This window comes from Puntigrus tetrazona, unplaced genomic scaffold (genome assembly GCF_018831695.1).
Source record: "Puntigrus tetrazona isolate hp1 unplaced genomic scaffold, ASM1883169v1 S000000144, whole genome shotgun sequence".
Lineage (NCBI taxonomy): Eukaryota > Metazoa > Chordata > Actinopteri > Cypriniformes > Cyprinidae > Puntigrus > Puntigrus tetrazona.
This window is the reverse complement of record NW_025047821.1, coordinates 72,680-81,457: the sequence shown is the minus strand read 5'-3', so window position 1 is coordinate 81,457 and position 8,778 is coordinate 72,680. Positions and strand designations below refer to the sequence as shown.

General features: G+C 36.7%; 1 pseudogene; it reads left to right on the top strand.

Moving 5' to 3' along the window:
- Positions 1-1,220: 1,220 nt before the first annotated feature.
- Positions 1,221-7,097, top strand: LOC122332699 (annotated as a pseudogene).
- Positions 7,098-8,778: the final 1,681 nt, after the last annotated feature.

Below are 8,778 nucleotides of genomic sequence, written 5' to 3'. Positions count from 1 at the left end.
CACTGCTTTGGTGATTTCATGTACTGATGTGGCAGATTCAAAGCTTTTTTTTTTCTTTTAATGGACATTTTTAGACTTAACATCTTTGGATTGCACTGCAATATCTAAAGGGATACGGTGCAGGCATTATGAATTTGTTGTGTGGTGTTTGTCTACTTGCAAAATAATTTCAAATTTGTGCTGAAAATCCGTTACTATGGAGACATGGCGTCAGGAAAGCACGCTCTGCTCGGGCCGGTATGTATGTGTGGGGCCCTTTGTTGTTGTTTTTTTACCTGATGCATAGTGAAATGTTCAAATGATGACAGCGTGTGGCGCTACGTATGCTGGTAGAATAAGTAGCAAAATATAAAGGCTGCTAATGACTTTGTACGTTTGGTGGGCGTGAGCATTATGAACTCATTTTATTAACGCTGATAGGTTTTTTTTATATATATATATAGGATTAAGTTGGTAGATACATGCGTGATTAAATATGATATTAAAGTGCAAATGGCGTAAGTTCACGGCGTTGGTTAAAATTATAAATCGGCTTGTTGTTGTCCTCGTGGTAATGAGTCAGTCAGCGCACGTTAGTTTCATGCACACTGCTCTGTGTTGCTGTGGTGTGCAGTGATTGACAGGCTTCTGGCCAATCGGAGAAAAGTTCAGCTGGCGTTGCGACCAATAGCGCTGCACGACTGGAGAGGAACTTGAATGGCAACGCCCTGCTCATTTTGCATTATATGAACGTGTCTGGGGTGGAGACGGTAGTAAGTAGGCAGCTTTGCACAGAGTATCTCCGAATAGTTTCTGCAGTTTGAAAATTAAGGGTATGACTTCTGATTTCGCGGTCGCATTTGTCAGCTCATTATGTATTAGCGGGTTGCCTGTTTTAGATTCACGGTATGCCGTTAAGCAATGATTTTTTCCCAGCGCGTTATAATACAGTGGCAAGGCGTGACTGTCAGATACGAATACTGAGCATTCAGGCTATCAGATACGATATTTACCACATTTTTTTGTTTTAAAACGCATGGTAAAATGGAGCGCATATTTCGACGATTATATGAACTTTAGTTTTGATCTACTACGGAGGAGTGCGTCCTTCTGAATGATTCTTTTTCTCCCTTTCCGTCAAAGATTTCACTTCTCACGTTTGTAAGCTCTAGCGGTTCATAGGAGGTGTTTAGCGTCGAGACGAAAACTTCATGCAAGTTTGTGTCTGTTGTGGTTTTCAGATGGCTGCTCAGTGTGTGTCGAAGGTCGAGCTCTCCATCTCTTGCAATAATCTTCTGACAAAGATGTTGGATCCAAATCTGATCCGCTCTGTGTTCTGCTGCAGAGTGTCGGGGATGACAAATGGTCAGAGGTATGCACGTTAACCCTTAAAACGCCTCTGTGGCTACATTACAATCAAATAACATTTTTTTCTTTTTTTACTAAGTATAACAGCAGTTGATTTAATTTGGTAAAAAGTGTTGAAAGTGACAGCTTGCTATAGTTGACCCTCATACAAGCAGTAGTGTTCGAATTTTACACGATACAAGCATACAGTCATTGATTGTAAATTAACATAAAATTATTTAAAATAATTACTCGTGTGGGTGTGTATATCCTTGTTTGCTTAATGTATGTGATCGCTGCAGGTGGAACGCACAGAGAAAGTAAAAGAATTGCCAGGACCCCAGTTCTCAACAAAAACTTCACATTGACTATCACTTTGAGAAGGTGCAGAACTAAAGTTTGGCTCACTACGATATAGACAACAAGTCTGTTGACCTCAAGGATGACGACTTCCTGGGAGGCTTTGAATGCACCTCTTTGACAGGTAAGTATGGGAAGAGTTTTGTATTGAGATGCACAAATTTTACGTGATCTCTGTTCTGTGCTAGTTGTGACCATGCAGTGCTAATATTAGTGGGACGTTATAATATGATAATATTAGTAAGGATAATATACATGCAGATGATTGTTATCGCAGAATTAAGCCAGACAGCACTAATGTTACGTAAGACTAAAGGGCTTTATTTTGTGACAACCAGCTGGACATTCATTATCATGTTTACTACGTGGCTACTTTCTGCAAACGAAACGGCTAGACACACTAAATATTTATAATAAATAGGCAAAACATATTTGTCGGTATAACTTGCTGTCAAGAAAGCAGTTGCTAGCAAGTGGCAAGTTTATACTAGACGGATATGGTACAATTATACTACTTATTACACAGCATGATTCCAGAATGGCGTAATGAAATATTTGTAGTTTTAATCTTTATTTGCCAACCAAACACAATGCTTCCATGAAAAAAAAAAAAAAAAAATGTTCCCAGCAAGCACATAGTGTCGACTGCTGCAGTTACCCGGATGAGCTTGTTATTATTTTACACAGGCTCATTATTACGCTCGCTTGCATTATTTTTTTACCGGTTGTTAATGTGGAATAACACACCTCAGAATATGGTGACTTACCAATCAGAATCTACATTTCCACAGAACAGTGTGTAATAAAAATGTACAGTTATTTTTTTTTTTTACTGTTGAGTTATTACATTTGAATTCACAGCGTTGTTTATGCACCAAACAGATTGTGTCTAGTAGGAAGATTACCAGACCTCTTCAGCTCAAGGCAGCAAAACCAGCTGGGAAAAGGCACAATAACAGTATGTGTTCATCAACATTCCTACTGCTATTTCTAATAGGGCAACACTGGTAAAAGAAAATGGAAATTTATCACCTTATGAATGTTTAGCAGACCACATAATTCTAATTCATTTGCATTTATGTGTCTTTATTTGCAGGAGAGTTTGCCGCTTTCACAAAAGAATGATTCATTTGCATATGGTAATGCAGTTTTTAGTAAACCACATAAAGCCCTCTGTTCGAGCAAAATAACATTTGCCTTCGTAAATGTATGCAAAGTTTGTCATGCATACCATTCATTAGCTTTGTATATCATTAGCTATTCATCAGCTTTAAATATAAATCTTCTTAGTTTATTAAATGTTATTATTTTTTTGTATGAACAGATCACAGCCGATGAGGTGAAAGACAACAGGGCTGTTGTGATGGAAGTAGAGGCCAAAAACCTGGATAAAAAGGTATGCATAGTCAGCCTCTGTGTTCTTGCATCTTGCTGTAACCATTTATAATTTGTACTTTATCAGTTATAGTTACTGCTGGCTTAACGTACAGAAAGATTTAGCATTTAGGTACTGTTGTATTCTATGAAAGATGCACATTAGTACTACCACTTCTTCTTTCAGGATTTGTTTGGAAAGTCTGATCCATTCTTGGAGTTTTTCAAGCAAGAAGAAGATGGGAAGTGGCAGCTAGTTCACAGGACAGAGGTTTTACTCACTTTCACTTACAGAGAACGGTTTTTATTTGTGCGGAAAATCAATTAACCTGTTATTGCATTTTTGCTGATGGTTGGAGTTTTTTCTGTTTTTATAGGTCATCAAGAATAATTTGAATCCATCTTGGAAAAGTTGTTACTGTTTCTTGCATACATTCTGCAGTGGCGACCTGAATAAACCCATCAAGGTATCAAAGGGTTTTTATGCTAAATCAGATGTGCATCATATTTTAATTGAACAATTCCTGCTGCAAGAGAGAAACCAGTGGTTTTATTTTACATCTTTAGGACAACGGGAAGAAATTGGTGCATTTGGCTATCAGACATAATTGAGAATGCAAAAAGTTACTTATCTAAACTTATCAAATGTGAACACAAAAAAGAACCTTTAATTTCTACCACATGTACCATTCTAATGTTTGTGGGAGTTTCATTAAAACAGAGCTTTTTAAGAGTTTTATGACCAAAGACGCCAGCACTTTCAGTTGTCCTAGTCCTTAGACTAAAGCTTTGTCTAATTGCTAGGTAACTTGTTACGATAAGGACGAAGACACGAGCTCAGACATGATAGGAGAGTTCACCTGCACCGGCACAAGCTAAACTAATGGAGGCTAAAGACAATGCGGTGAGCAGGACACATGTCTGTTAATCTTCCTAAACATCTCTGTTTTTCTTTCTGTGTGTCTGTCTGTCTGTTCGTGGCTTTTGTTTTAGGTTCATTGTTCTGATTATGATAGCGATGGCTCTCATGATCTCTGGGCTGGTGTGTTTCAAACTAATGTGTCAGATCTGCAGAAAGCAGTTCATGGCTCCCCGGTGAGACTGCACCTTCACTGTTCCAGGCGTTCTTGTTGTCCTTGTGTTAACAGTAGAACATTTCCTCTTCCTCACATAATTTGCCATTCTGTTCACTTCAATAATTTCTATGAGTTTTACCGTAAGGCTTAAGTGAAACGTTTGTTTTTTGCAGGTTGAGTTTGACTGCATTCATCCAGAAAAGTAAAGAGAAGAAAAAGAGTTATAAAAACTCTGGGGTCATCAGGATTAAGTATTGCAAGGTACGCAGTATGTGCTGCAGATTGCAAGTATTGTGTGAAGTAATTTGCGATAGTGATAAATAAACTGTCTTTCAGCTTGAGGCGCAGTATTCATTTCTGGATTATGTGATGGGAGGTTGCCAAATTAACTTCACGGTAAGATCTGTCATGCCACAACATTTGTGTTTTTTCTGTATTCATTTACATGCTGATGTAAAGAATGGGTATAGTTAAGAACATTACATTTAGGATGTAAATTTAAGGCTGTATGGTTTAAACACTAAAAGAAAGGTGAATATTTTTGGTTTAGGTGGGCATTGACTTCACTGGCTCTAATGGAGACCCCCGCCTCCTGACTCTCTGCACTATCTCAGCCCTAATGGCGTGAACCAGTATCTGTCGGCCATCTGGTCTGTTGGCCAGAGTAGTCCAAGACTCACGACACACGTAAGAGCACAATTTTTAAAGTTCACCCGTTGAATACTGTATTGAAATGATTGTAGGAAAATTATAGAAATGTTGTAGTTTGAAAACAGCAAGTGATTTTTGTAAGAAAACAATACTGTTGTTCAGCAGGAATGGATTAAATTGATCAAAAGTGACATTTTAATGTTGAAAATGATTAATATTTCAAAATAAATGTGCTTTTCAGGATTCCTAAAAAATTATCCTGTTTTCGACATTTGATAAGAACGGGGGTCAAATTCATTTTAGGTTGAGGGTCAGTTTTTATTTTGCATAGTGTGTTTTTGAGCCAGCACCATGGTTGGTTTGATGTAAGGCTGTCATGGATAAATAAATAACATTTTAAAGCCGCCATTAAGGTGGCAGTAAATGCCCTTTTAAATGAGTGAATGGACAGCAGTTTGACTAAGATGTATATAACATTTAATACTAGCATCATGCTTGTTGAGCTGTTGAATAAAATCATTTATGACAGGGCATTTTGATTCCATATCTTGAATTAGGCTAAACTCAAACTCTTCTAAAGGGGGGTTGTGTGCATGTTCTGTTTTCGAATTTGTTTATTTATGTGTTTTTGCAGCGTTGAGTATTGTAGCCAAGTTTATTAAGGAATAAATTCAGAGTAAAATGAACTACAACAGCAAGAAATCCGTGTTAGCTAAATACATTTAGCAGGTTCTACTAGTTAAATTAAATTAAGTAGTTTAAAATATTTAATGCATTATTATTTAATTGTACTTGGTACACTACTTCAGTAGGTTTATTGCTGTATTTTTAAATCATTCTCCATGAATGAAAAGTGCATTTTTAATATGAAATTTACTGTATGGTTACTGTATGTCACATTTTTCACCCATGATGAGTTTACATCCCTGACGTATATTTAATAATACTATTGTTTTTTTGTATTTTTTTTACTTTTATTTCTTATTAAAATAAGTCTGGCCCTGGTGAGCATAGGAAGGTTTTGTTTGTGTGTGGGACTACATAGATGTATATATATTTTATGAAGTATATATATATATATATATATGTGTATATATATATATATATATATATATATATATATATATATATATATATATATATATATATATATATATATATATATATATATATATATATATATATATATATATATATATTTTTACTGTCTTCTCCTATAGTGATAAACTTTTCCCAGCATTTGGATTTGGTGCTCAAGTGCCTCCAAACTTCCAGGTAAGCCATTACAGGTGTAGTTGATACTTATTCATTATTAGCTGTAATAGAAATTCAATTAAACAAAAGTATGCTTTTGTAATTACTTAGGTATCCACCAGTTTCCATTGAACTTCAACCCTGATAGCCCGTATTGCCAAGGTGAGACTCGTGAGTGTTCTTGCAAATTAATTCATTTCAGCACCCAGCAATTAATAGACTTACATTTTTTAATGAACTGTCAGCCCCTACTTTAAATACATTCTAAGATGACATTTCACATGCCTGATGTTGTATACCATGCAGGAGTGCAAGGCATTGTGGACGCCACCGCATGATTTTGCCTCAAATCTGTCTCTATGGACCCACCAACTTCTCCCCATTATTAATCACGTTGCCCGAATTGCAGCCGAGCGCCCAGCAGCCAAATGCGCAGTGAGTAACTGGAAGTGCCTTTTTGTAGGGTACTGCCTCATCCACAGGATGTGGTTTAATGGGTATTTATCTGTGTTTGATCTGTGGTTTGCCGTGGTATTTTTCAGTCCATTAACAATATGTGTTTTTCCCTCTCTCAATTAGCAATACTTTGTGCTGTTGATCATCACTGATGGAGAGATCACTGATCTCGAACCAGACCAGGCAATCCATCGTGAACAGCTCCAAGCTGCCCATGTCCCTCATCATTGTGGGTGTTGGTGAGGCAGACTTTAAGGCCATGGAGTTTTTGGATGGGGACAATGGAGTTCTCAAATCTGTGAACGGAGAACCGGTGGCCAGAGATATTGTGCAGTTTGTGCCCTTCAAGCAGTTTGCCAGTGTATGAGCCCTTTAAAATTATAAATTGGTTCAAACTTCTTTAATTCTACATCCAGTGTTTTATGTTTAATTACTGTCAATAATTATGCGATCTTTTACATCTCATTTCTCCATAGGCTCCTAAAGAAGCGCTTGCTCAGAGCGTTTCTAGCCGAGGTGCCAAACCAGCTGGTGACATACTTCAAAATGAGAAATCTGGCTCCTGTTAACCCTCCTTCACCTGTCAAGTAGACCCAGGTTTGCGCTTAGACTCTAATCTCAATTCCTGGAGTGTCACAGCTCTCTAACCAGCCCAAAACACACATGCTTGGAAGTTTTTAGTGATCCTAAAGTCTTTGATTAGCTGGATCAGGTGTGTTTGATTAGGTTGAGCTAAACTGTACAGAGCTGTGGCCCTCCGGGAATTGAGTTTGAGAGCAATACGCTAGAAAATGAATTATAGGTATATAAAAAAATAGAATTAGTGTTAGAGTTAGTTAGAATTAGTGTGGGTCACCACTAGAGGGAACCACAGCTCTGTTAACGGAAGCACTGTGGCGGCGTTGAACTCTTTCGAATACCACTTGCCTTCACTTATATTTTCCTTTTATATATTATGCAAATCATTTTCATTCTTTCATATATCTTTCTTTAACTTCCAATATTGTTATTCCTCATTTTACATAAATGTTTTTTACAGTTCTATTTCTCTATATTGTTCCATATATTTTTGTATTGCTGTTTATGAATACAGATGCCTTGAGTTTCTTAAGCCAATATTTGAAATCACTTTTAGGCCTTGCTCTGCTTTTTGATGTAGATGTATGCAATATCAATCAGGAATGCCGATTTTATAATATTTCCAGCACTTTCTGCAGTATAGTATTTGTCCTAAAAAGGCAAATGTCTCAAACTCATAAACCACTATGCTGCAATTAATAATCATGTTGCCATAATAGAGTAGCTATAACATTACCAAAGAAATTGCTGCATGTTTTTCACTAGCAAACAAAAGCCGTCAGAAGCTACTATCTTTGAGAGTTGTTTTGCCAATGTTGTTGTTTTGACCAATCTGTGCTGAGGATCATTATTTAGTTTGAATTTGAGTAGAATGGGATACTGGTTTACTGGTGTAAAGATGTAGATTTGGACCATAGAATGCCTTATCTGGTTTTTTTTGTTTTGTTTTTTTGAAGATTTTGTACATTTGTGTCAAATAATGTTTTAAAAATCCATATGGAATGACAGAAGTAGTGCTGTTAATTTGATTTATCTTAGACAAATGTTTGCACCTTAATCGCACAGTAAAGTTAATTGCACTTCTACACTAAATCTTGATTTTAGTCGCAGACGCTGCGCTTGCCTACAGTAGCCTTATGGGACAATTATCTTGTTTAAAAAAATCTTTTCAGTCTAATGATTTGAAGGGAATGGGATCATAATCATATCATGGATGTGTTTTGCCCCTTATGAAATAATGTTTACACAGCAGTATGTTCTTCAGAAGCCATTGTCACTTAGTTACAGCAGTTTTGGTTTAAAATAAAACTGTCAAAAATAAAATAAAATTGCCTTGTTAACACACAATATTTGTTTCTGTTTGTGTGTGTGTGTGTGTGTAGTTTTAATTGTGTGTGTGGTACAGATTTATTTAGAAATAAAATGAAAATGAAGTGAACACCTTCTTTCACCTGGATTACGCTTCTCTTGGTTCACTAACAGTTCAACTGTTCGCTATTAAATTATCATAGGTAAATATTACAAGAAGTCTTTCGCCTGGGGAGTTTTCCAGCAGTTCCTTGAGGTGTCGGACCGAATGCCTCGACTTCGAAGGCTACATGGATAATGGGTATTTGAAAGTGGCTTAACTGAGGATGTATTTGCACGCAGTAGCGTTTGTACCTTAAGAACAACGAGGACCAACTTTACTCAAAACCAACCC